General features: G+C 35.5%; 1 protein-coding gene across 9 annotated transcripts in view; it reads right to left on the reverse strand.

Moving 5' to 3' along the window:
- Window positions 1–26,101, reverse strand: part of CDH18 (cadherin 18) — a 1,123,324-nt gene that overhangs the window by 493,983 nt on the left and 603,240 nt on the right. For 3 of the 9 annotated variants that reach the window (XM_025387873.1, XM_025387875.1, XM_025387866.1), the window contains exons 1-2: window positions 17,953–18,195; window positions 11,330–11,446 (exon numbers count right to left, since the gene is read on the reverse strand). The exons of 1 other annotated variant lie outside the window; for it this stretch is intronic. The gene's annotated coding sequence lies outside the window, so the exon portion shown is untranslated. Of the gene's footprint in view, window positions 1–11,329; window positions 11,447–17,952; window positions 18,196–26,101 lie in introns of those variants that run through there. 5 more of the 9 variants (XM_025387874.1, XM_025387872.1, XM_025387868.1 and 2 more) reach the window with 3 other exon arrangements.

Below are 26,101 nucleotides of genomic sequence, written 5' to 3' on the forward strand. Positions count from 1 at the left end.
AAATATTTAATCTTTGAGATTAAATAATATTCTAAATATTAAATATATATAAATATATGTGTTAAAATAATCGAGAAAATAGAAAAAATTAGAATTTTAGTGAAGACTAACTTGTTGACATATATAAATAATACAGAAAACTTTTTAAAAACAGATAGAGAAGAATATTTCCATTAGAGGTGAGTGATACTATTTTATAAGAAAACAAAATATATTATTAAAGTTTGTGCAGCAATCCCATTATTTCTTCTCTAGCCTCTGGAGAATAAGTCTTTCTTATTTTTAGATTTTTTTCTAAAAGAAATATATTTTTAACATGATGTCTTAAAAATAGCCCATTTAAAAGCAAATTAACCCATTCTACCCCCAATTAAAGCAAAGCATGCTTATTGATGGAATGCTAGTCTACTAGACAAAAATAAAATTCTGAATACTCAGAATATATAATAGAACTGGTATCCGGTTTGCTTGTTCTAAGTAAATGTCATACAAATAACATTTTCTAGTATAAAATAACAATTAAAATAGAATTTTCAAAAGTGACTTGCAACTTCATTTGTTCAAGAGCTAGTGTATAGGGATGAATTCACACACATCACTTATAAACCTAATCAGCAAAAAAACTTCAATGCCCCCAGAAAGGTTTTGTAAGAAGCAAAGTTTAAAATATATTACTAGAGCTTCACATATTAATTTGATTTATATATAAAAAGATAATTTGCTTAAAAGAATGAAAGAAAGGCAACAGAAAGATCATTTGTGAAACTTAATACATCAGTGGAGGTTATCGGTCATAAAAACATACTATGAAACATACTATAAAACATACCGTGAAACATACTAATGAAAGCCAAATACCACATGTTCTCACTTATCAGTGGGAGCTAAATGATGAGAAAATATGGACACAGAGGAGAACAACACACACTGGGGCCCTTCAGAACGTGGAGGGTGGGAGGAGGGAGACACGATCAAGAATAACAATTAATGGGTACTAGGCTTAACACCTGGGTGATGAAATAATTGGTACAACAAATCTCCATGACACAAGTTTACCTATGTAACAAACCTGAACTTGAACCTCTGAAATTAAACGTTAAAAAAATTTAAAAAAAGAGAGAGAAAGAAATGTGAATCGAGGTGATTTGCCAAATGGTGCAACAATTTAGCTTCACCATCAGAGTCTCCATTATACCAGTAAGAACTACATATAAAGGGAAACCTATTCAAGTTTTAAAAATACAAATGTGCTTTCTGAGGTCTAAACTACCATTATTTGGCAGTTAATAACTATATTTGTACTAGGTAAACAAGGATGATACAAAGAAAATGCGATATTCTTCCTTTGGTGGTGGCATTATCTGTAAATGGCATTTCAAGCCTGATTCATGTTTTAAATATGATGAACAAAATGAATGAGCTTGTTTATTTTTAGCACAGCCTTTGTTTTTCTCATTTATATATTATCCTCACAAGTTGCAAAGCAAAATTTGTTTCCTTAGCATCTTGAAACAAATATACTTAGTATATTGTATTTATATTGCATCTTACCATTCTACTTGCAAAACTATTAAAGTAAATCAAGAAAATGTTCACTAAATGTCAAAATTACTAAGTCTATAAATTCAGAAAGCTTTTCAATTTTCTATCATTGAAAGTCTGCATCCAAAGGGTAAAAGTTGTTTTCAAACAGTTAGAAAAACTAAGGCGGTGCATGATCAATAAAGCAAAAGTGGCAAATTAAAACAACTGATGACTCCATTTTAAGAGTATGAATGTTCACTACAGTATTCTTTCAAATTTTACTGCAGTTTTGAAGATTAAAAATACAGTTTGGGGAATAATACAATGAGATACCACTACATACCTGCCAGAATGACTAAAATGAACAAGACAGACAATAACAAGAATATATCTCATAATGATGTAGGAGCATAAATTAGTAGAACCATTTTGGAATATGATTTGTCTTTATCTATTAAAGCTGAATATACACATACCTTATAATGTAACAATTCTACTTACAATATATACCCAGTAAAAAGGCACACATATTTTCTCCAAAAGCCAAATACAAGAATGTTCATAGTTACATTATTTGTAAAAGTTTTTAATAGAAATAGTAAATAGAATAGTAGTAAATATTAAATACAATAGTAAATAAACCAGAAATTATCCATTCTACTACTGAAGGGCTTTTGTGCCATTTCTATTATTATTTCAAATAATAGTCAATAATATTAATTACTAATATTACAGTTAATAGTTAATAATAGAAATGGCACAAAAGCCTTTCAGCAGTAGAACAAATAACTTATAGTATATTTATACAATGGAATGATCTACAGGAATGAAAATGCTTAATCACCTGATTCATTCCACATAATGGATGCTTTTTACAAAAGTAATGTTAAAAAGCCAATAGAATCGCCATACTGTTTTCCATAATGGTTGAACTAGTTTACAATCCCACCAACATTGTAAAAGTGTTCCTATTTCTCCACATCCTCTCCAGCACCTGTTGTTTCCTGACTTTTTAATGATCGCCATTCTAACTGGTGTGAGATGGTATCTCATTGTGGTTTTGATTTGCATTTCTCTGATGGCCAGTGATGATGAGCGTTTTTTCATATGTCTGTTGGCTGTATGAATGTCTTCTTTTGAGAAATGTCTATTCATATCCTTTGCCCACTTTTTGATGGGGTTGTTTGTTTTTTTCTTGTAAATTTGTTTGAGTTCTTTGTAGGTTCTGGATATTGGCGATTCCTCAAGGATCTAGAACTAGATGTACCATATGACACAGCCATCCCATTACTGGGTATATACCCAAAGGATTATAAATTATGCTGCTATAAAGACACATGCACACGTATGTTTATTGCAGCACTATTCACAATAGCAAAGACTTGGAATCAACCCAAATGTCCATCAGTGACAGATTGGATTAAGAAAATGTGGCACATATACACCATGGAATACTATGCAGCCATAAAAAAGGATGAGTTTGTGTCCTTTGTAGGGACATGGATGCAGCTGGAATCCATCATTCTTAGCAAACTATCACAAGAACAGAAAACCAAACACCGCATGTTCTCACTCATAGGTGGGAACTGAACAATGAGATCACTTGGACTCAGGAAGGGGAACATCACACACTGGGGCCTATCATGGGGAGGGGGGAGGGGGGAGGGATTGCATTGGGAGTTATACCTGATGTAAATGACGAGTTGATGGGTGCAGCACACCAACAAGGCACAAGTATACATATGTAACAAACCTGCACGTTATGCACATGTACCCTACAACTTACAGTATAATAATAATAAATAAATTTAAATAAATAAATAAATAATAAAAATAAAAAGCCAATAGAAAAATACTGTGGAAATATTTTTCAATGGAAAAATACTGTATAATTTGGTTTATTTTAAATACACAGGCAAATGCCACGTATACTGTTAGAAGTGAGGATAAAGAGGTTATATCTGGGGAAGAGAACAGGACTGTAAAAGTCCAAAAGGTAGGCTTCAGGAATGCAGGTGATATTCCATTTTATATGAGTGATGGTTACCTATGTATGGTATTCACTTGAGCCCTATTATCTATGTGTGATGTACTTCAAATTTATTTTCTGAGATATAGTATGGGCTGTGTGGCAGGAAATATCTTAAACCCTGGAAATCCAAAGGTAAGTGAATGCTCAATATCCTGGGTTAAGGAAGGTTTACTTTTTACTTGGAGGTGAGAAAAAAGGAAAGGAATAAGCTAATAAACAGTATTGAAGAACACGAAAAATTGGCTAGTGTGATACAGAACTACTTTAGGGAAAAGGGTTTGGTTTTTAATAGGATGAGAAGAGCATGAAGGACAAGAAGGTTGCGGTAAAAAATATGAGAGAAGGACATTCAGACTAAAGGAATAAGCAAGTTCAACTGCTTAGCATATTTAAGGAGGGGATAAAACTGTCACTTAATGAGCATAGATAGTGATCAAGTTGGAGAGGGAGGCTAGATGAGAACATAAGAAGTTTTTGAGGTGATGGCAAGAATTCAATCTCTTGTTTTTCATATTGGGATCCTTGGAAGAGTTTTGAAAGAGAGGAACAACATCTATTGATTTATACTTATAGGAAGTATTTGCTGATTGTCATATGAATATACGAATGATTTGAGAAGGGTATTTGCTGATGCAAGTCAAATGAAAGAAATCATTATAGAAGAGATCAGGATTTGAACCGGTAGGGTGGTAGCAGAGATACACGTAGTGAACATATTTTAAAAATATTTTAGGGTTAGAACATATAGGACCTGACAGTGATAGGAGGGATAAGAGTGACAAAGGTGTAAAGGATCTCTGTCAGTTTTCAGCTGGTACAAATGGGATCATTTACTCAGATGTCAGAAACATGTTAAATCTGAGCAGAGTAAATCGGTGGTGGTGTCCCCAGATGTGTTTTAAAGATGGAAGTTTCCACCAATTTGGGAGGTCGAAGGGGGCAAATCACTTGAGTTCAGGAGTTTGAGACTACCCTGGCCAACGTGGTGAAACCGTGTCTCTACTAAAATACAAATATCAGCAAGGCATGGTCATGTACAGCTGTAATCCCAGCTACTAGGGAGGCTGAGGCAGGGGAATCACTTGAATCCAGGAGGCAGAGGTTGCACTCCAGCCTGCGCAACAGAATAAGATCTTGTCTCCAAAAAAAAAAAAGATGGAAGTTTCCAGAGCACACTTACGGGAAGGATCATTAGAGAGTGATACTTTGATGATGTAGCCAATTAAAGAGAGAAGTCAGGGAGGGTATGGGGGCAGAATCCTGAGAAGGAGGTGCAGATACAGCATGTGTTGTCCTTCACTATAATTTGAATAGAGGCAAGAGATTGGAATATTGGTACTAGTTCATATAGATTGGTAGAAGTGAGCTTGTCACTATCCCATCGATTTAGAAAATTCTTTTCTGAAATGTGACGTGAGCCCATCAGCTGGGATCCAGGGTGCAGTGAGTGTGGGTGCTGGTCGGTGAAGAGGCATTATGGATAGAAGAGGAAAGCTGGGCATGCTCCATTCTGACCTGGCTACTTTTAAGTAAGTGTATCCCGTAGAGCCGTCTAGGAATTTCTATGACTTAAATTTACTCTTCTACAAAATGAAGTTAATGATATCTACCTACACTCCAGTGCAGTAGGCCAAGAAGGATATGTCATATAAAAAAATGATTACTACATGTTGAGGTTCCAGAAAATACTGGCAGTTAATCTGGTTGACTATGCATGCACAAGTAAATTATAAATGATACATTATATAAATATAACATTAACTAAATGAGATATAAAATCTGAGTTCAAAATATACATTTTTCTTAAATAATTTCTATGATTTTTTCAGCATACCATGTCTCCACATTGTACTTAATAAAAATTCTGTTAAATTTTTATATTTTTGTACATTGACATTCATTTTGCCAAAATAATACACTTTTATATGTCATAAAACTGTAATTTTCTTATGTAGTGATTTTTAAATAAAATTCAATATGTTGGGAAAAATTGAGTGGTTCTAGATGAAAAATAAGTATGAAGAAAAAGTAAATGATGAGGTCTGTAGGAGGATTGTGTACTATAAAAATATCTGAGTGAATGTATTTTCAATGAAAGGCAAGGTCTAGGTTGAGCATTTAGAGCAGAAAGTTCAATAACAAACACAATTTGATCTGAAGCAACTGTTATTTTAAATATTTTATGTCTCTTAGGTAATAAAATTTTTACAAATAATATTTTTTTTGCAGTTGGTAATAAATTAGAGATATAAACACATATTAGCTAAGGACAAACTATTATTGTAGAGTTTATCGATTAGAACAATCTGGCTTTTCCATTTAGTTAATGCATTACTTTTTCATTTTAAATGTTTGGCATTCCTTTTAGTAAAAGAATGGGTATCATTTCTAGGATGCTGACAAAGTGTCCTAGTTTACTTCTTTCTGAAAGCACAATTTTACACTTGGAAGAGTCAGCACATCCAGGATGCTAATACCAAATTTAAGTGTTAAAAATACCTTTTTGCATACACATTAAATCCTCTTTAGCACCGGACTGAAAATGGAGTGAGATGCTTTCCCAGAGAAACAAGCTATTCCTAACGGTTACATATTTCTAGAGTCACAGTCACATAAGAACTGCGTCTGAAGTTGGCGAGAGCACCTCATCTGAAACGGTGATTCATACTTAGCAAATTTCGACCCAGTGAAGTTCATATTCTATTGATTCTTATTGTGTCATACTTCTTTTCCCTTTTATTACCTGAGTGAGTGTTAAATGGCTCAAATTAAAGAATTCTTAATTAAACTTCCATAAATTCTGTTTAAAAACTCTGAAAAAAAAACTAATTTAAATTTTACTTTACATAATACATTAAAAAGATCCAGGGGAAAAAAAAAAAAAAAAAAAAAAAAGGTCTTTAGATATCACAGACAAAGCAAATGCAAAAAGCTCACCGATTCTGGCAATCTACATAATTACAGAAAAAAAAGAGATTGAGGGGAAGAATACATTTTATCTACACACACACACACACACACATACACACACATTTGTTGTTTCAGTATAGAGTGGACACAGTAGTCAACTAATAGCTATAACCTTTCAACGGTCTCAAAGAATCGCCAGTTGAAGATTGTCAGCTGCAGTATTTCAGGGAAAGAATTTGGACTTAGTCTTACTAAGGGGTTTCAGAAGATCAGATGACTCTATTACTCAGGCATATTCTTTAGTAGTATAAGGTAGATGGTCTTTGAAAAAAGAGGATTAATGAGGACTGGAGGGGATTGGGAGGATTAGAAAGATTGGTAGAATCCAGAGTGACAGAGGAAAGAAATAAGACTGTTAGAAATATAATGATATAGAGTCGAAAATAGGAAAACAAAAGAATACCTACAAATTTCAAAGGATAAGACTAACTTATGGCAACATGACAGGATATAAAGAAAGAAACAGTGATGAAAATGAGTTATGAGGCAAAAATAAAGACAAGAACACATCAGATTGATACACTGTTTTGTAGAGATTTTAAATATCTAATATTAAGTAAGGATTAAGTAGAATAGTATGGGTTAAATAACACTTGATTTTTAAAAAGCTGAATAAAATTAATGTCTGCATGTTTACATATATATTTTTTTTTCAGGTTTATGGAAAAAGGTGTAAATGGATAAACAAGGTATTAATTTGTGGATATACAGTTTGTAGACATTTCAGCTCCGTGGGGATTGAAGAAAGGGAAATAAAATATAATTTGACTTGTGACAATAAACACCTGTCACTTAAGAAATTAAAAGAACAAAAACAATAATTCAGAAAAGTGAAACAAGTAAGAGAAAAATAAAATGGCACTTCCTTGTGTGTCAGAAATGAACACATAATTGGGAGTTGGTTCTGCTTCTGAGTACCCAGCCAGGTTCTTTGGAAGCAGATCAGATGCTGACGTAATCTCGGCAAACTGGTGCTTTCACAGGCTTTGCACTTAGCTGAAGTTATTCCCCAAAGCTTTGGCTCATTTGCACGTTTTTTATTACCTAGAATTCAATTATTTGAATGAGGCACTCTGATAAAGAATACGGAAACTCAGATGGACAATTTGCGTCAGTATTTCCAAGATGACCAATCAGACAGATTAAAGAAGACTGGTATATGTCAGTCCATTTGCACACTCCATCATGTCAAGGATTGTTTCATGGGCAGGCAGGCAATTCATATGACTGCTTTTAGAATCCTCTGCTAAAGAGGGCTTTTATAACCAGGTATAAGCAAACAATATCCATGAGACATTTTAAATAAAGAAATAAAATTGCTACCAGACAGATTTAATTAGATAATTTGCCTTAACCCATTCCTTTATTTTTTTATACCCTTGAAATTTGTTTGACATTTTTCTCTTAATATTTTCATACGTGTTATGATTTAAACACGAGATAATGCCATTCAAGCTGGGAGGATAAGTTTTTCCCTATTTAGCAGTTTTGAAAAGGTTAAGCAGCATCCTAGTCACTTAGTTAAAAATTAGTTTGATCAGTAAACATACACAGACTTCTATATTCTCATTCTAAGCCAATCTTTGTTAATTATACCAGGTTACATTTTTTAATTGAGCTATAAAATATTCTATTACGATTAAATTCACTTTTTTTAATGACACTGTGAAAAGTTGAGTAACTATTTCCTGCACTACAAAAGTAAAAAGGAGAGGGTAATATGTTTATTTTGCAACATATTCTATATATTACTTTGTTTATTGTTTGTATAGATGAATAACTGAATAATTTACCTAAGACTGTACAAAATAATTCAATGCTATTTTAATTACATTTGGACACAGGAACTGGAAGTTCAATAAACTCACATAAACAGTAATAATATATCATTACTGGAGACAAGAATGTATTCATTAGGTAGGATGAATTATTTTCTTTCATTAGGAATAAAATTTACCTTCTTTTTGAGAAAACTTAACATCCTTCAGGAAACTAACCTTTAGGTTTCATATAACTGTTTCATCAATTTACTTTTGAGTAATATAACAATTCCAGGTTGACAGTATAATTATTACAGATTAAATAACATTCTATATGTCTCTCCTTGGAAAATTCACATGATATGCTGTTTATATATATGCAGGAACTTCATAAACCTCAATATGCTAGTTTTATTAGTTTTCCATTGCTGCTGCCAAAAAGCACCACGAATTTAGTGGTTTAAAAAAACACTAAGTTATTATCTTGCAGCTCTGTTGGTAAGAAGTCTGACATAAGTCTCAACTGAGCTAAAATCAAAGTGTTAGCGTGACTGTATTCCGTTCTAGAGGCACTAGGGGAAAATCCATTTCCTTTGTCTTTTCCAGTTTCTGGATGCTGACCAAAGCACTTGGCCCTCTTCCTTCATACTCCAAACCAGCAAAATCAGATTGAGTCCTTCCCAGATGGGATCGCTGTGTCCAACTCTCTTTCTCCCTCTTTCACTTTTAAAGACCCTTGGGATTACATTGGACCCACCAAGTTTATCCAGGATCATTTCCCTAATTTAGGTTCTCTGATAAACGACCTTAATTCTATCTGCAACCATAACCCTCCACTGCCATGTAATATAATCACAAGTTACAGCAATTAGTATGTGAACATCTTGGGCACCATTATTCCACCTACCATGCTAGCATTCAAGGTAGTCACATGCAGCACTTATACATTAATATGTTTGAAGTATTGCTGTAACTTCGCTCATAGAGTGAGTTTCAGAAGCTACATCACTTAATTTATCTTAGAATATAAATATTCTGAGTGAAGCTTGGTTGATAAAGAACTAGACAATCAAGCTGATTATTGTCTCTTAAGTTTAATAAACAGTGTGATTATAAAGCCATAAAGTGATTGTTGGTGGGGATGGAGAGAGATGGGGGGGGAGAGAGAGACAGAGAGGGAGGGAGGGGGAGAGAGAGAAAGAGAGAGAGAGAGACAGAATGTGTATATGTATGTGTCTTGGGATAGTTGTATGAAGGAGTACTTTAATTCATATGAACAATACTGAAATCATCTTGCAATACAATAATTTTGTATATTTGCTAAAATATCAGTTTCACAACTTAATAATCACCTCAGACCTTCTGCTGAAACTATAGATTTGTATCTTGGTTCCTAATGATTTACTTTGCACTTAAAAGTCTGGGCATAAATCACTAGGAAATGGCAAAGTAAAAACATACGGTCTTTCAATTGATATACTGGCTGGGGAAACTTCATATCTTGTCTATTCTTCTTTTACTATAATCATTTGTAGGGTAAATTGGGGTTGTCAGCAAAGAACATTTTAAAAGAATTAGTACTAAAAGAGATATGTTTTATGCTGCAAAGTAGTCAGATCTGAAAAAGCAATAATTATAACATCCAATTTAGGTAAACTTAATAAATATAATAGAAGATAAAATATATTGACTAATAAAATACATAGATGATTACACCAGTAATTTTGGGCAAAATTTGTTTTTACGGCATCAAGAATGTTCCATTTGTTTCTAATAGCAGACTCACACTGATGTAATAAAAGCCATCTATGACAAACCCACAGCTGACATAATACTGAATGGGGAGAAGTTGAAAGCATTCCCTCTGAGAACTGGAACAAGACAAGGATGCCCACTCTCCCCACTCTGCTTCAACATAGTACTGGAAGTGCTAGCTAGAGCAATCAGACAAGAGAAAGAAAGAAAGTACATTGAAATTGGTAAAGAAGAAGTCAAACTGTCACTGTTTGCTGATGATATGATTGTTTACCTAGAAAACCCTAAAGACTACTCCAGAAACCTCCTAGAACTGATAAAACAATTCAGCAAAGTTCCAGATACAATATTAATGTGCACAAATCAGTAGTTCTTCTACACACCAACAGCGACCAAGCAGAGAATCAAATCAGGAACTCAACCCCTTTTACAATAGCAAAAACCAAACAAAACTGAGGAATATACTTAACCAAGGAGGTGAAAGACCTCTACAAGCAAAACTACAAAACACTGCTGAAAGGAATCATAGATGACACAAACAAATGGAATCACCTTGAATACAGAATGATTTCCATAAATACATACATCGGAAAAAGTAAGCAACTGTAAAAATTTTTAAGATGAACATTTTTTAATTAAGGAAATCTATTCTTTATACCTAAAATAAAAATTACACTAAATATATGTTGAATATGTGTTCATACATATTTGTGAGTTTCCATTTCCATAATTTAAATGTATTTTAAGACAGAGTCTTCCTTGAAATCCATCTTCCCAAGCTTCAAGACAGTCACTCACCAGAGCATCCTCCTCCCACTACAGCTACTCCTTAGTTGCTAGTGTCTCCCTGTCTTTTCAACCTACAGGTGTTTGTTGCTCCACTTCCGGTCCCTTATGTTCTTAACGTTTTCTCTCATATTCATTATCTTCACTTTAAGTGCAATCTAATATTGCACATGAATTTTTATTTTATTCCTGCACCACAAAGCTCTCCCTGCAACTCCACAGTTGCGTATTCCACTGACTCCATTTTATCCCCACTTGGACGTCTCAGTCTATAAATGTGCAAAACTCAGGTCTTTGTTTCTACTGCCTCTCTCCTTCTCCTGTCCAACTTGATTCTCCTCAAGTATTTTGTTTCTTAGGGAATATCAACTGCTTCCTTCTTATTGTTTAGGATGCAAATATCACAGTGTACCCTTTCCCATCACTTTATCCCATCAGACTTATATCTTAAATAGTAACACATCCTGCCAACTTCATTTTCATGATAAATGCAGAATCAAACCTTTTCTCTCAATCTCCACTGCTGTCACTCTGCTGCAGACAGCATCATCTCTCCTCGGAATTCTTGGGATGGATCTGTAACTGGCCCTGCTTCTGTTCTTGCTCCTCTTCAGTCTATCTGCAACACAGTGGCAAGAGTTTCTTGTTGAAATATCGATCAGATAATGTCACCTCTCTGCTCAGAATGATCAAATACCACCCATACTCTTGTAGGAAAAATCCAAAGTTCTTACACAAATCCAGGATCTACACATGATCTGGTTTCTATTATTTATTAACATTATCACCTCCTATATTCTATTTGTTAGTCCATTTTTGCTGCTATAACAAAACACCACAGAAGGAATAATTTACAAAGAGCAGGCATTTATTTCCTCACAGTTCAGTTATGGAGGCTAAGAAGTCCAGGACTGAAGGAACTGGCATCTGGTGGGGGCTTTCTTGCTGGGTCTTCATGTTGTGGCAAGAGCAAGTGAACCCACTCCCAAAAGCTCTCTTAATAAGGGCTGTAATTCACATCCTCATGACCTAAGCACCTTTGAAAAGATGCCACTTCCCAATACTGTTGCATTGGAGGTTAACTTTCCAAGACATGGATTTTGAGGGACACATTCAGATCATAACACTCCATTTCAATTACTTCACTGAGCTCTGCTGTTCTTGTTGTGTGTCAACTAGCCAGGGGTGTCCCTTCCCTAGGACTCTTGCACTTGCTTTTCATACTCCCTGGAATATTGTTCCTGAGATATCAACATGGTTCATATACATACTTCCTCCTGCGCTTTATTCAAAGTATTCTTCTTAAAAAGGGCTTCCTAGCCAAATAGATAAAATATCAAACCACCATCTATCTCTTGACAATCTTTTTTCTGCATCGCTTTTTCATTTTTTCCCTTTAACAATTTTCTACAAATACTATAAAATATTAATTATGCCCTGGTTTACCAGCTTTCTTCTCAAATAGATTGCAACCTCCATGAATGAATGAATACAAAATTTTAATTTACTGTAGAACAGGTAAAATATAATTTAATATGTAACTGGATTTTATTTTTGCCTTAAAAAAATTTCTGCAAGTAGAATTTTAGTTGCCAAAATGGAAACTCTACTGATTGGTCTTTGGGAACTGTTTATTTTTTATTTTTTATTTTTTTTGAGACGGAGTCTTGCTCTGTCACCCAGGCTGGAGTGCAGTGGCCGGATCTCAGCTCACTGCAAGCTCCGCCTCCCAGGTTTATGCCATTCTCCTGCCTCAGCCTCCCGAGTAGCTGGGACTGCAGGCGCCCGCCACCTCGCCCGGCTAGTTTTTTGTATTTTTTAGTAGAGACGGGGTTTCACCGTGTTAGCCAGGATGGTCTTGATCTCCTGACCTTGTGATCCGCCCGTCTCGGCCTCCCAAAGTGCTGGGATTACAGGCTTGAGCCACCGCGCCCGGCCGGGAACTGGTTTATTTTATAACCTCAATCATACAATGCTTTCCCATCTATTGCTCAGCTAAATAGAACAAATGACTCAAAAAGTGGGTACTACATAACAGCAAAATTAACTATAACCAAAATATATTTTCATGTACACTATCATGGCTCATTCAAATTATATCACATTAGTAAAAACTGCTAATGAGATATTAAAAAATAAATATAAACAACACAGAAAAATCTGGAAAACTCACATTTCTTTCTCACAATAATTTTTCTAAAATTTTTAAAAAATTATAGCATACATACAATTTAACTATTAAGCTTAATAATTTATATTTAATTGCCATACATTTATCATTGCTTTATTCAAATTATTAAATTAATTTTACCTTATTAAGAAGTTTCTTCATTTTTGTGATATTTTTAATTATTTCCTAATTTATTCTCACAAGTTGTGTATAAGGGAGTCTACCCTTTCCTATCTCTCACAGTGAGTTGCAAATTGCTTTTTAAAATCAATATATTGATTTTTACTTCCACCAGGCAGGAGTAAGTATAAGTAAAAGTTTGATCATAACTGTGTCAACATTGGTTTCAGAAATTCTTTAAAATATTATAATTTGAGGCCAGGCGCTGTGGCTCAAGCCTGTAGTCCCAGCACTTTGGAAGGCCAAGGCGTGCGGATCACAAGGTCAGGCGATCAAGACCATCCTGGCTAACATGGAGAAACCCCGTCTCTACTAATAATACAAAAAATTAGCTGAGCTTGGTGGCGGGCGCCTGTAATCCCAGCTACTCGGGAAGCTGAGGCAGGAGAATCGCTTGAACCTGGGAGGTGGAGCCTGCAGTGAGCCAAGATCGTGACACTGCACTCCAGCCTGGGAGACAGACTGAGATTCTGTCTCAAAAAAAAAAAGAAAAAAGTAAATATATAATTTGACGGATTAAAATGGCATCCAACCTCATTTATATCACACTAGTAACTGTGGATCTAACCTAGATTTTTTATTTAAAATACTTTTAATATCAAGTAGACTGAAAATAATTGGATGAAATGACATTATCAGTAATATCTAATTGCGCATAGTTACATATAAGTCATACGTAAGTCATCTGTATTAATCCTAAAGGCCTCAAAATAATGGCAATAAATACCTATTTGAGAATCTTGATGATTATCTAAACATAAAATGAAATAGAAATGATAGTTGAATTTCTTTTCAGTGGAGGCATCTGGGTATCTTCAATTTATTTTACCAATAATTCATCTATCATATTCTATGTGCTTCGAGTAAAAGCTTGAATTAGACATAGTCCTGGCATTGAAGGACGTTGATTAAAGCAAATATTTCACTCAATATTTTTAGGGATCAAACTTTGTTCATTTTGTTCTCAGACCTACCAGGAAATTTCTAAATTTATGTGGCTCAATAATGTAGAAATTTATATATCAGAACTTTCTAGTATCCACAGAAGCAACATCCGAGCATGTCAGGGTGCACTAGAGCAAATGCTCCTCTTAGACCTGCTCCTACATTTCCTCTCTGTCTGTTAATTTTCCCAGAAATAGCTTCCTGGAACATGTACCACACTTAGAAGTCAAAATACTACCAGCAGTGATAGAGGTTCTTAATTATTTAACTTGTGCTGGCCTTTTCTTTGTCATTTAAAAAGATTGCAATAAGGGATTATTTAAATAGATAATATATCTATGCAATCATATGCAATAATCAAAATGCATAATAATAAATATGGCAGGGATACCCACCAATTCAAAGTACCTTGACCTAATGAGTGACCTGCTAACAAATGGATGTCTTTAACATTGAACTACGCATCAGACATATGCCTAATGGCATACTGGACTCATAAAAAATCATGTATCCTCTCTACTATTCACATGGAAGACAAACATCCTACAAAATTAGTTACATGTAATATTATGAAATTGTGTTTATTTTATTTAAATATATATTTGTGCACATGTGTTTATGTGACTGTATGCCTCTCTATATCACTATATCTTTCTAAAAATATATATAATTTTAGTTGTACATATATATCCATATTAATCTATTCATTAAAAAATTATTTTTAAAATATACACTAAGCATTAATAATAGTTACTGTTTAAGAATAAATCTCAAGTCACATTCTATATTAACCTTTAACCTCAACATTTATACTATCTCTAAGTTTTAATTTCCTCTTGTCCCAAAAATGCTAGCATATGATAATATAGCCCTCGTCCCTCAGTTTACTGGCAAGATCTTTCACAGCACTGTGTTAGGGATCTAGGAAAACACCTACCAGTTGAAACATATTCATTATCAAAGCGAAAGGAGGGGATTTATCTGTAGAGCACCCAAACTGGACTGGGCAGTTGCCTACTCAAACAGCATACGCATGAACCTTTTTCTAGATACATCCTTTGATTTGGCTTACAGCAGTGGTTCCCACTGAGTGGTTCTCAAAATTGCATTGAGAACTACTGCTCAAAATTGCTCTAAGCAGTGGTTCTCAATGCAATTTTGCACTCTCCCCAGGGGATAGTTAACAGTGTTGAACAATGTACAGAGAGATTTTTTTATTGACACAAGTTGGAGGTCCTACTACTGGGATCTAGTGGGTAGAGAATAGGTATGCTACTAAGGAGCCTACAATACACAGAAAAGTCCCCCAGGAGAATGATAGAGCTCACAATATCAACAGCACCAAGGTTAAGAAGGCCTAATCTAGAATGTCGTACTACAGAGATGTATAATGGAAAAGTATAATGAAGGCATACAATTAAGCACACTAGGGCTTAAAGTTCTCTACTTATTAAAAAAAAAGAAAGAAAGAAAGAAAAGAAAAGAAAAGAAAAAGAATACCATATATGTGCTCTGTCTTTAATGTCTCAATCTCTCTCATTCTTCACCAGACTTCACTGTATCAGATATATGGATTCAATAGAAGTAAGTTTTTCCTGGTCAATAAGTTCAATATATTTTATCCTAGCTCTGTTGAAGTGTTCCATGCATGTTTAGAGTCCGAAAGACAGTTAAGTCAGGTTGCAGATACTTAAGGTATACTCCTGTCCAATAAGTTAAATAAAGGACTGTTGGGGAGTCCCAAAACTTGCACACATGTGGTTTGTATTCATTAGACTGCAAAAATCAATGCAAAGCCTAATAATGCTATTTATATCAGCCAATGAGACTAAAGTACTTCATATTTATAGCAGCTTTCATCTAAATAATGTATAAAGTTGGAATAAATGACTCATGTATTCTCACAAGTCCACTATATCCATTTGAAATCAGTCATGGAGAGGAATCATAATTTCCAAATTGCACAATGTATGGACTTCATTCTAGCACTGGTTGCTATTGTTCATGCTTGTGACTGCTATAGCTAATTATAATCAGTCTGCACTGGATACAGTTACAGCTAGAGTTTCCTGCCACTCACTGTCCTTCCACTATTATATTCTCCTTTGCTATTGGGTTATCTTCAGCTGGGCATTTCTGTTGCATGTATAACAGTCAATGCTCATTTTCTACCACCCATTGTTTTCAGATAGGCAATCAATCTTGACCATTGGTATCAGTTCCTTTTTGTTTGTTTGGTTTCTTAAGTTAGCTTTCTCCGAGAAAAAGCATCAGAAGTATGGTTCATAAAATACCCATCAAGGTGCACTAAGTGAATGTCTTATGGAGGAAGTATATCGGTTGACCTATCCCAGGTTAATTTATTATTAAGATATCCAGAATTAAATAAATAACAGGAGGCTTGAGGACAACTGCAATCATAATTGGTGATAGCACCAGAGTGTTACACAATGGAACTAATTATCTACGAGTATCACATCCTACCTTCTTCCTCCCACATCCCAACAAGGTATATGTAAGATCTAGGCTGGACCTCAAACTCTTGATTTAGAATTAAGCATTTACTCTGGTAAGACAAATACACTAAAATAAAAGAACAATTATTGCAGGAGCAAAGCCCCCTGCTTTGAAAAATCCGTGGGTGATCCCAGAGTGAAAAATAAAGGTTTGAAAACACAGTCAGAGCCTGTAGTTAGTTTTTTTGGCTGCATAACAAAATCTTCCTCGGATCTGTCTCTCAGCTCAAAGCAGTGATGCCATCACCTGAGCAAACCGAAAACCATAATACTTTTAGCTAAGATTTTTATTTTATTTTTCTTGACTTCCAACAGGGAAAAAGCAAGGAACATTTATTCTTGACTACAACATTAAATGCAATGAGACATTGAAATAAAAATATTTTAATAGCCCTAGCTAATAAAATTCTATTTTTTCACCTGTTACATATGAAAGATTTGCCTAGAGCCACATCTGTACACAACACACACACACACACACACACACACACACACACACGGCATTTTACCTTGTTTTGAAGACATAAAAATCAAGACAAAATAATAGTTATTTCCATACTCAAACAAGAAGTTAAGAAAGGGAAATGAATGGGAGTTAACAAACATAAATAAAGTGTGTTGCTGATCACAGGAGCCTACCTAATTTCTTTTCATGCATCATTTATAAGTGCCCTTTAAAAGAAGCAAAAGTTTCATCTTAAGCTTTAATAAGCATTTAAGGCTGGGATTCGTGGGAAGAAAAGAAAAAAAAAAAAACAGAATGAAAGAATATAAATGAGGCTTGTCCTGCTGCAGTTTCGGTGCTCAGAAATCACGTAATTTTAGAGGATACTGGAAAGGCAATAATTTAAAAAAAAAAAAAAAAAAAAAAGCACTATCAAAAATTCAATTTCAGTGCCCCTGTTTCTATTCTGACCATGCGTCCCTTCACTTTTACAGATACACATAAATGACAGCTTATACTCGTGCCATCACTATTGCAATGTGCCTTGCAGAGAGTATCCTTCCAACTTCTTCAGGAAAGACAACAGCACAGCCACAGATAAACATAAACAGACACGCAGCTGGATTCTGAGACTCGCATTCGATAGGCTCTACGGCAGCATTCCTGCATAAGAAAATCCAAATGTATACCAGCGACAAGGCAGCCGGCATTAGCTACAACTTTCCCCTCAGCCCTCGATCCTGTGAAACCCGTAGGAGAGGAAGATTTCACCCAATATTGTTTTGACTCAGAACTGGGTAAAGCAGCCCCGCTGTACACAAAAATATTCATGTCACTACAGAGTAAAGTGTCATTTATTGAAGCCTTACCTTGGCTGACTTGCCCTAACTGGTGGAAAGGAACTTAATTTAAAGAAGCAAAGAGGGGACTTTCCCAGAGCTCTGGGCACAGCTGCTCGCGGTCCTCGGAAAGCCCAGACTCAGGCTCCGCGCACCTCGAGCCCTGGGCTCCGAGGCTGGGTCTCTGCAGCTCCCGAGCGCGCCTCTGATTGGCTGGCGGCGCCTGTCTGCCTGATGCTGCGCTCTCCAGGTCTCTCCTCCTTCCTCTTCTCCCTGGCTCTCCTCTCCGCGGCTCCTTTCCCTTCTGCCTCCTTCTCCCCCCAACCCCCCATCGTGCACACTTTTGGGGCCGCACAAATTCCACAGCACGCAAAACGGACACCCTTTAGCCCCCTCAGCAAGGTCATGTGGAAAACAATTCAGCTCATACTACTACTCCTAAGTAAAATCCCTGATCCAAAGGCATCATCTTAAGTACCAGCTATCTTGAAAAATGACGGCCAGGACTCCGTGACAGTTTAGACCATCAATTCTCTGCGGGGGAGGGGAAACTGGGGAGCGAGAGGGGTTTGACTGTCAGATGGAGTGGGAGTAGCCACCGGGAGGGAACCAGGATATCAGGCAGGGCAGGCGCTGATGTGGCAAGCTGGTAATAAATTTTCATATTCCCGTGCAAAGTCGTCACAGCCTGCTAAACATTCAACTGCTGGCTTATTCATCAGTGATCCATAGTCCGGTGGTAGCCATGAGATTTCGCTTGAGTGATGTCCTTTAACGCCTTTACCCAAAGTACTCAAGGTATGGAGGGTTTATATCAGACAGAGCTTCCCCTTGGAGGTCAGCATTTATATTTGTGAGGACGAATAGGAGCTGCGATCCTTTTCCAACTCCCTTTGCTTGTGCCAGGAAACCTAACACACACACACACACAAACTTCTCACCTCTTATTACTCCAGAATAAATTAAATCGATTTGCAATGTACATAGCTTTTGATAACAGGGATTTGAGGTCTGATGGGCTGCATTCAAAATTGATTTGGACAGCAGAAACAACTTTAGTACTTTCTCCCTGCACGAAGTCACCCACACTCACCCATTAAGAACATCAAGCATCCTTATTTAAAGTAAACAAGTGTAGCAGTTTATGTAAATTGAATGGCTATTCTAAGGGTCCCTTGGCAGATATATTGAGAATTGTACAAGACCCCCGTCATTGCAAACACTAAGAGAACGATATTACTTTTTCTGCTTGGTTGATAAAACTACAAATGCCCAGGTTCAGAGGTTTAAAGGAACAAAGACTTAAGCTTAAGAGAGGTAGAGTTATAGGGTGCACAAGCTCTAAAGGCGAGAATACATGGATTCAAATCACGAGTGGGACGTAGCTTTACACCTGAACCTGTTTAAGCTTTTACCCTTCTCGGGGCCTCAGGAAACCACTCCAAAACCTGGAAGGCAATCCTCACTTTAGCAGGTCTCTGTGAATATTTAAACATCTGTGTACTTGTTCAAACTTATGATAAACTTTTGGTAAAGTTATACAACTTCTAATTAATTACCCCCTCTTTTCTTCTTCCCTGAGAAAGATCAAAGAGGTTGAAAAGATAAGGTAAGTTGTATTTCTTGGAAGTTTAAAGGGTCTGAGAGTGAATGTTTGAATCGGCTAAAGTCATATTTGACTATTTTGCTTGAGTGACATGAAATGTGGAAGGATTTAATTTTATTTAGCTTTCGAAAAGATTAAACAAACTAACAGGAGCAATGAGGTAGAACAAGAACTGGGTTATTTCTAATTGGGAAGGAATTGAACATATCAGTGTTCTGTTGCTCTTAAGGAAGACATTAGAAGTCAATTAGAATTTGGAAATTTCCAAAATTTAAACTTTTAGAAAAAAATGGAATGGAAACAGCAGCATCAATATGCCAATATTATATTGTGCATTATATATTCTTTCTTATGCAGCTACTGTTTTAAATGGGGGATTCTCCTTGTGTAGTGTCCAGACACAAATTCTTAATTTATTTCAGTTTATTGAAAGAGATGAGAGAATACATTTCTAATCTTTCTATGTTGATGAAGCCCTGAGTGCCCAAAGAAAGAAATAGCTATGAAAAATAAAAGGGATAGAAAAAGAATCTTTAAGTCTGTAAGAAGTCCTGTAGTTTAATTGTTAAAGTTCATGTAACAACATTCTCTAGAAAACCCTAATTCTGTTTATTTGATGGCCTCTAGCTGAATGAAATAAAATGTTTGTTTGTCAGCTTGCTACTGAAGCAGTGGCTGAGACACAAGCAATGAGCATCCTAGGGACATACTTGAAAACAAAACCTGCTTTTGCTGGTCTTCCTTGGTGGTTTTCCCTAGATAAGACTGTAATAAGTGCATCCAGTGGACAGTCATAATGGAAGTCAACAGGCACTTGCTCCTGAGTGCAACGACATGCAGAGAGAATTGTCAACACTGCCAACCAGGACAATCCATTTCTAGAAAAAAGAATTCATTCATCCAGGAAGGATTTGTATCTATGAAACCACACTCTTGGAATAAGGGCCCTAGATTCTCCACAATCCCAATGATGCATACACACTGGGTTTAAATGACTTCTGGAGTTTGACATTCTGAAACTGTGCCAACTTTCCCTAGCCATTGAAAAATAGACCCATCAGCCACTTAGTGCATCTCTTGTATTTTCACCTTAAAACAAATGAGGAGGAGGAGGAGGAGGAGGAGGAGGAGGAGGAGGCAGCGGCGGCGGCGGCGGTGGAGGAGGAGCAGGAGGAGGCGGCGGCGGTGGAGGAGGAGGAGGAGGATGTGGAGGAGGAGGAGGAGGAGGAGACGACAATGACAAGTGAACCAATGTGGAACTTGCTGGTTAGGGAAAGTCAGGTGGTGGGCAGGTGTTTGTTTTCTCTTTATGTCAAAGATTACTTCAAAAAAGTGGACAATGCATCAGTCACCAGAATTTATTACAGAACTAATCTCTGAAAGTGAAAGCATGGACATTTCTGATACTGAATTCCCACTTTGATTACCTTGGGAGAGTTATTAGAATCATTTTAGCTGGTGACAGAGAAACATCCAACACACGATTGATGCTGGTCAAACTGAACCTGGAAAGATAAAATTGTCATGCTAAATTGTGATCGTTTTCTGAGAGAGGGACTCAGAAAATTGTCTCTTTAGATGTCATCTCACGCTCAATTTTACCCTGGAAATTTAGCAAGCTATGTGATGTTTCCAAACCTGAATAAGGGAGCAATGTAAAGGAAATTTAGAGATATCTCTTGTTATAATTCAGTTTTTAGAACAGTCAACTGCACAAACATGGTGCATTGGCTCATTAACAGTTTTATTGAGATATCCTTGGCACAAACATTATTACATATTTAAGCTATACAACTTGATATTTTGCTATACATACACCATGTGAAATGATCATCTTATAACTAACTAATGTATCTATCTCCTCTATGTAGTTACCATTTTTGTTTACAAGAATATCAAAATACGTGATCTGATTTTTATATAAAGAAAAAGACCTAGTAAATTATAAAGGAACAGGAAATTTCTCTACAACTATTTATTTTATGTGTTTGGTTAGCAAGAACTACAGTTTGTATATTTTTGTTAAAAGAACAAAAGAGAAAACAAGTTGATAAAAAAGTGATCTTTATAGTATGAAAGATGACCTAATGAAGTTAACCTTTACTCATTCTGTCATCTCATTTCAGTTTAACAATTGCACAGAAGGCCGGGCGCGGTGTCACGCCTATAATCCCAGCACTTTGGGAGGCCGAGGCAGGCGGATCATGAGGTCAGGAGATATAGAGACCATCCTGGCTAACACAGTGAAACCCTGTCTCTACTAAAAATTAAAAAAAAAAAAAAATTAGCCGGGCATGGTGGCGGGCACCTGTAGTCCCAGCTACTCAGGAGGCTGAGGCAGGGGAAGGCGTGAAACCAAGGAGGGGGAGGATGCAAAAAGGAAAATTTCCCCCACAAACCACCAACCGGAAAAAAAAAAATACAACATCAAAAAAAAAAAAAAAAAAAAAAAAAAAGAATTGCAGACTACTAGTAAAATATTAACGCAGAAAAATGAAAGACATCTATCAAGAAGGTTTCACAGATAACCATATGTGCAATTAATACTAAAAAGTAGCATATTCCTTATTCATAATAATAATTAGATCCATGTGTTCACTTTTTAGATTTTTCTTCAATGCATATATAATATCAAAGAACCAATGAGCTTTTTTGGCTCCCATGTAGTAGTATGAATAATTGACAAAGCAAATGGTAAAACTCCTCACTTTCTATTACATATATATTTTATTTCTGTAAAACAGATAATTGTTGTACTGCAAATGATGAAATGAGGACACTGAGTTCCAAAATAAGTGAAAATATAATAGATTATGAATTCTAGCTTTAAGTATTAAAACAGAAAATATAAAGCACATGCCAGACTTTAAGAAAAACAAAACAAAACAAAACAAAATTCAATTGTTGGTAAACTGGGGATTTGATGAGAATAAATTAGTGCCGAAAGACTAGAGTTAAGCAAATATTTTCCTAACTTTCAAAACTTAAATGAGTATGAATTCTATAAATTAGAAATTATTGAACTAAATGTGGAAAGTGGAAAAGGTATAAGATGACTTATTAAGGAGATGAGCAGACCACTATAGGAGAAAACAGTGGGACCGCCTGAGTTTGCATTACATTCACAAATAAGTCATTCTAGAAAAATGCCATTTCTTTCTATTCCAGACATGCAAGACTGGAAATAGAAAAAATGTATATTATATTATATTGTTTTCTCTACATCATCATCATCATCGTAGCCCTCATGATTTCATTATAGCCTACATGGAGAATTTTAAGTACAATTTTTGGGTGTTGCTACAATTTTGGGGTGTTGTTGTAGTAAGCAACTACCTAAGCATGTTTGAAAATGTCAAACCTTACTCAAGGAAGGTTTCCAGTAGATAGCTGTAGAGCTCCAACTCCAAACCTGGCCTGAAACTGGCTTTTATCAATACCATGAACACCAAAGTCATTCATGAAGAAATTGTCCCTTAGCAGAGCCAGTATTCTTGAAAAACTTGAGTGACATCTCAAATATAATGAAGTAGAAATTCCATAGCTGGATCCCAAAGTATGAATGTATTAAATATATGGTAGTGTGGGGACAGACTTAGAACCAAAACCTGTGAATATGATTTAGATATTTCTACTGACAATAATTTCAGTACAAATCAATTATGTGACAGTTATCAAAAGTGTAAATATAAATTTAGACATCCTTAATAATACCAAAGCACCACAATGAATGTGGTGCTATTACTATCTCTACACTATTAAAGATGAATTCCAAAAATATTGAGAACTTACTTGTAATATTGTATTTTAAGATTATAGCTAATTCTGTTGGTTTTAATTAATGTATATTTTTGTTAGCCTCACCAGATTGCATTCATTCAGTTGACAAAGCTGATACCATCTCTAACTCCTCTGTTTTCCTCACCATTTGAACGATACTAATTCCTTGCTTTTTCTGTAGCACACACATATACACACATATAGATATATACACACATAGATATAGAAATATAAATATTAGATATATAGATATACCTCTATATATCTTTTATGTGTACACACACATATACATGCATATGGATATACACACATATAGATATAGATATATAGATATTAGATATATAGCTATACCTCTCTATCTAGCCTCTTAGTTCTGTGTCCCTGGAGAACCCTGACAGATACAATAGGTAATGTCATGGCCATTTTACTGATGAAGATATTAGGCACATATATTTATGTAATTTTTCGTGTTTGTTTAGTTCCAGATACTGTGCCCTTAATTATTATGCCACGCTTCCTCTAACTATAACACAAGTCGCTAAAATGGCATATCGGCAGACTATTAAAAGTATTTTTCAGCCTAAAATATTAGAGCCTAGTTTAACCTGTTGGAGAAAATGCTTTCTGAGAGAAGGTGTTCTTTGAGCTGTATTCTTTGTTCTGAATCTTGAAAGAGGAATAAAGTAGAGGTAGGCTACAGAAAAAGCAAGGAATGGGTATAGTTCAAATGGTGAGGAAATGGAGGAGTTAGAGATGGTATCAGCTTTGTCAACTGAATGAATGCAATCTGGTAGGGTGTATATCTATATGTGTGTATATATGTGTGCACATATATACACACATATGCATATATGTATACATACATGCACACACATATATGCATACATATGTGTATACACATACATGCATGCACACATGTACATATGCACATGCATGCATACTCACACACATGCACATATATATGCACACATGCACACATACACTTATGCACATACATGCATACGCAATACACATATGCACATACATGCATGCACATATACACATGTGCACATATATGCATGCACACATACACATGTGCACATATATACATGCACACATATATGCACATATATGCATACATGCATGCATATATATATATACACACACACACACACCCCTCTCTATTCCCTACTTTCTATTTCTCTGGAGAACCCTGACTGATAAGTAATGTGGTAAATAACTTTCTCTATCATTGAATATTAATGTCATCCCAAGTCTTTGATATAAACAATGTTTTAATGAACATCTCCATTTATAAATTTTTCCTAGGTCTCTGACTATCGCACTTGAAAAGGCTACTGAAATTGAAACTACTAAGTAAAATATATGAATTGTTGTCAAAACTCATGATTACTTTATTGCTTCCCAACACCACTAGTGACGAGTAAAAGATTAATTAGTTCCTTGCTACTTTCTAGCAATAACATTTTTTCCTTTTCTCAGTCTACCACGTCTAATGCTAACCTCTTCCAGTATATATATACACAGAGATGTACATGTGTGTCTGTATGTGTGTATATATAGAGAGAAAGAGACTACATATATATATAGAGAGAGAGAGAGAGAGAGAGGAGAGAGAGAGAGAGATGTAGAAAAAGATATATAGACAAAGAGCTAATGCAGTCATGGAGTCTAAGATGTCCCATGATCTGCGCCTGCAAGCTGGAGGCCTAGGAAAGCTGGTGTATTTCCAGTTCAAACCCGAAGGTTTGAGCACCAATGCTCAAGGACAGGAAAAGATATTCCAGCTCAAGCAGAAACAAATTTGTCCTTTCCTCTGCCTTTTTATTCTACTCAGGCACTCAACGGATTGGATGAAGCACACCCACATTGACGAGGGTGGTCTACCATGGTAAATGGCTAAGCTCTTCCAGAAACACCCTCGGACACACTTTGAGTACTGTTTTACCAGCTATCTAAGCACCACTTAGCCCAGTCACATTGAAACATATAATAAACCACCACACCTATTTCTAGGCTTCCTAGGAGAATTAAATATGCATAGAAAACTATCAGGCATATAGTAGAATTTATGTAAACTTGCTTTTTTATCATTATATATTTACATATCTGTTTATTAATTGAATGCAAGCTACAAATGTGTATCTGGTACAAAAAATGTCTTAATGCAGCTAGGTATAATATACATAACTCAAGATTGGCATTGGAAGACATAGAGTCAAGCCATACATTGACCACTCATATTAAATATAGAGTTGTTGAACCAGATTGTTTTACTCTCTGAACATACTACCTCACTTTTAGACTAGGATACTACCCTCATCTGATAGAGCTGTTGCAAGCTTAAAAAAAAATAATAAAACTTTAAATGTGCCAAAAGGTCTAGTATAGTCTTTGGCATAACAAAGACTTTGGATAATGGCTATCTAAATCCCAGTTGTAAGCGCTCAGTAAATGTGTACTACTATCATAAATCATATTTGCTCTCTGTGCTTCCTTTTCCTTTATAGCAGAAAGAGGCAAGTCACAAATAAACAAAATCTTACCTGGAAGCTTTTCATTAAAAGAAAACTATAGCTTCCATTGAATATCCTGGGGATAGTACTCACTCAGTTCAACCTCCCATATCTGCATTTAACTTTTTGGCTCTATGTAACAAAAATTGACATTTAGAAGATCCTGAAGCATTTTAAGATTCTTAACCACCAAAGAAATACTATATTGCACTCAGGGCACAATATTTATAGTACCAGTAAAGAGGCAAATGTTCAAAATCATTTTAATGACTTTTGT

The sequence above is a fragment of the Theropithecus gelada genome, chromosome 6 (genome assembly GCF_003255815.1).
Source record: "Theropithecus gelada isolate Dixy chromosome 6, Tgel_1.0, whole genome shotgun sequence".
In the NCBI taxonomy this organism is placed as follows: Eukaryota; Metazoa; Chordata; class Mammalia; order Primates; family Cercopithecidae; genus Theropithecus; species Theropithecus gelada.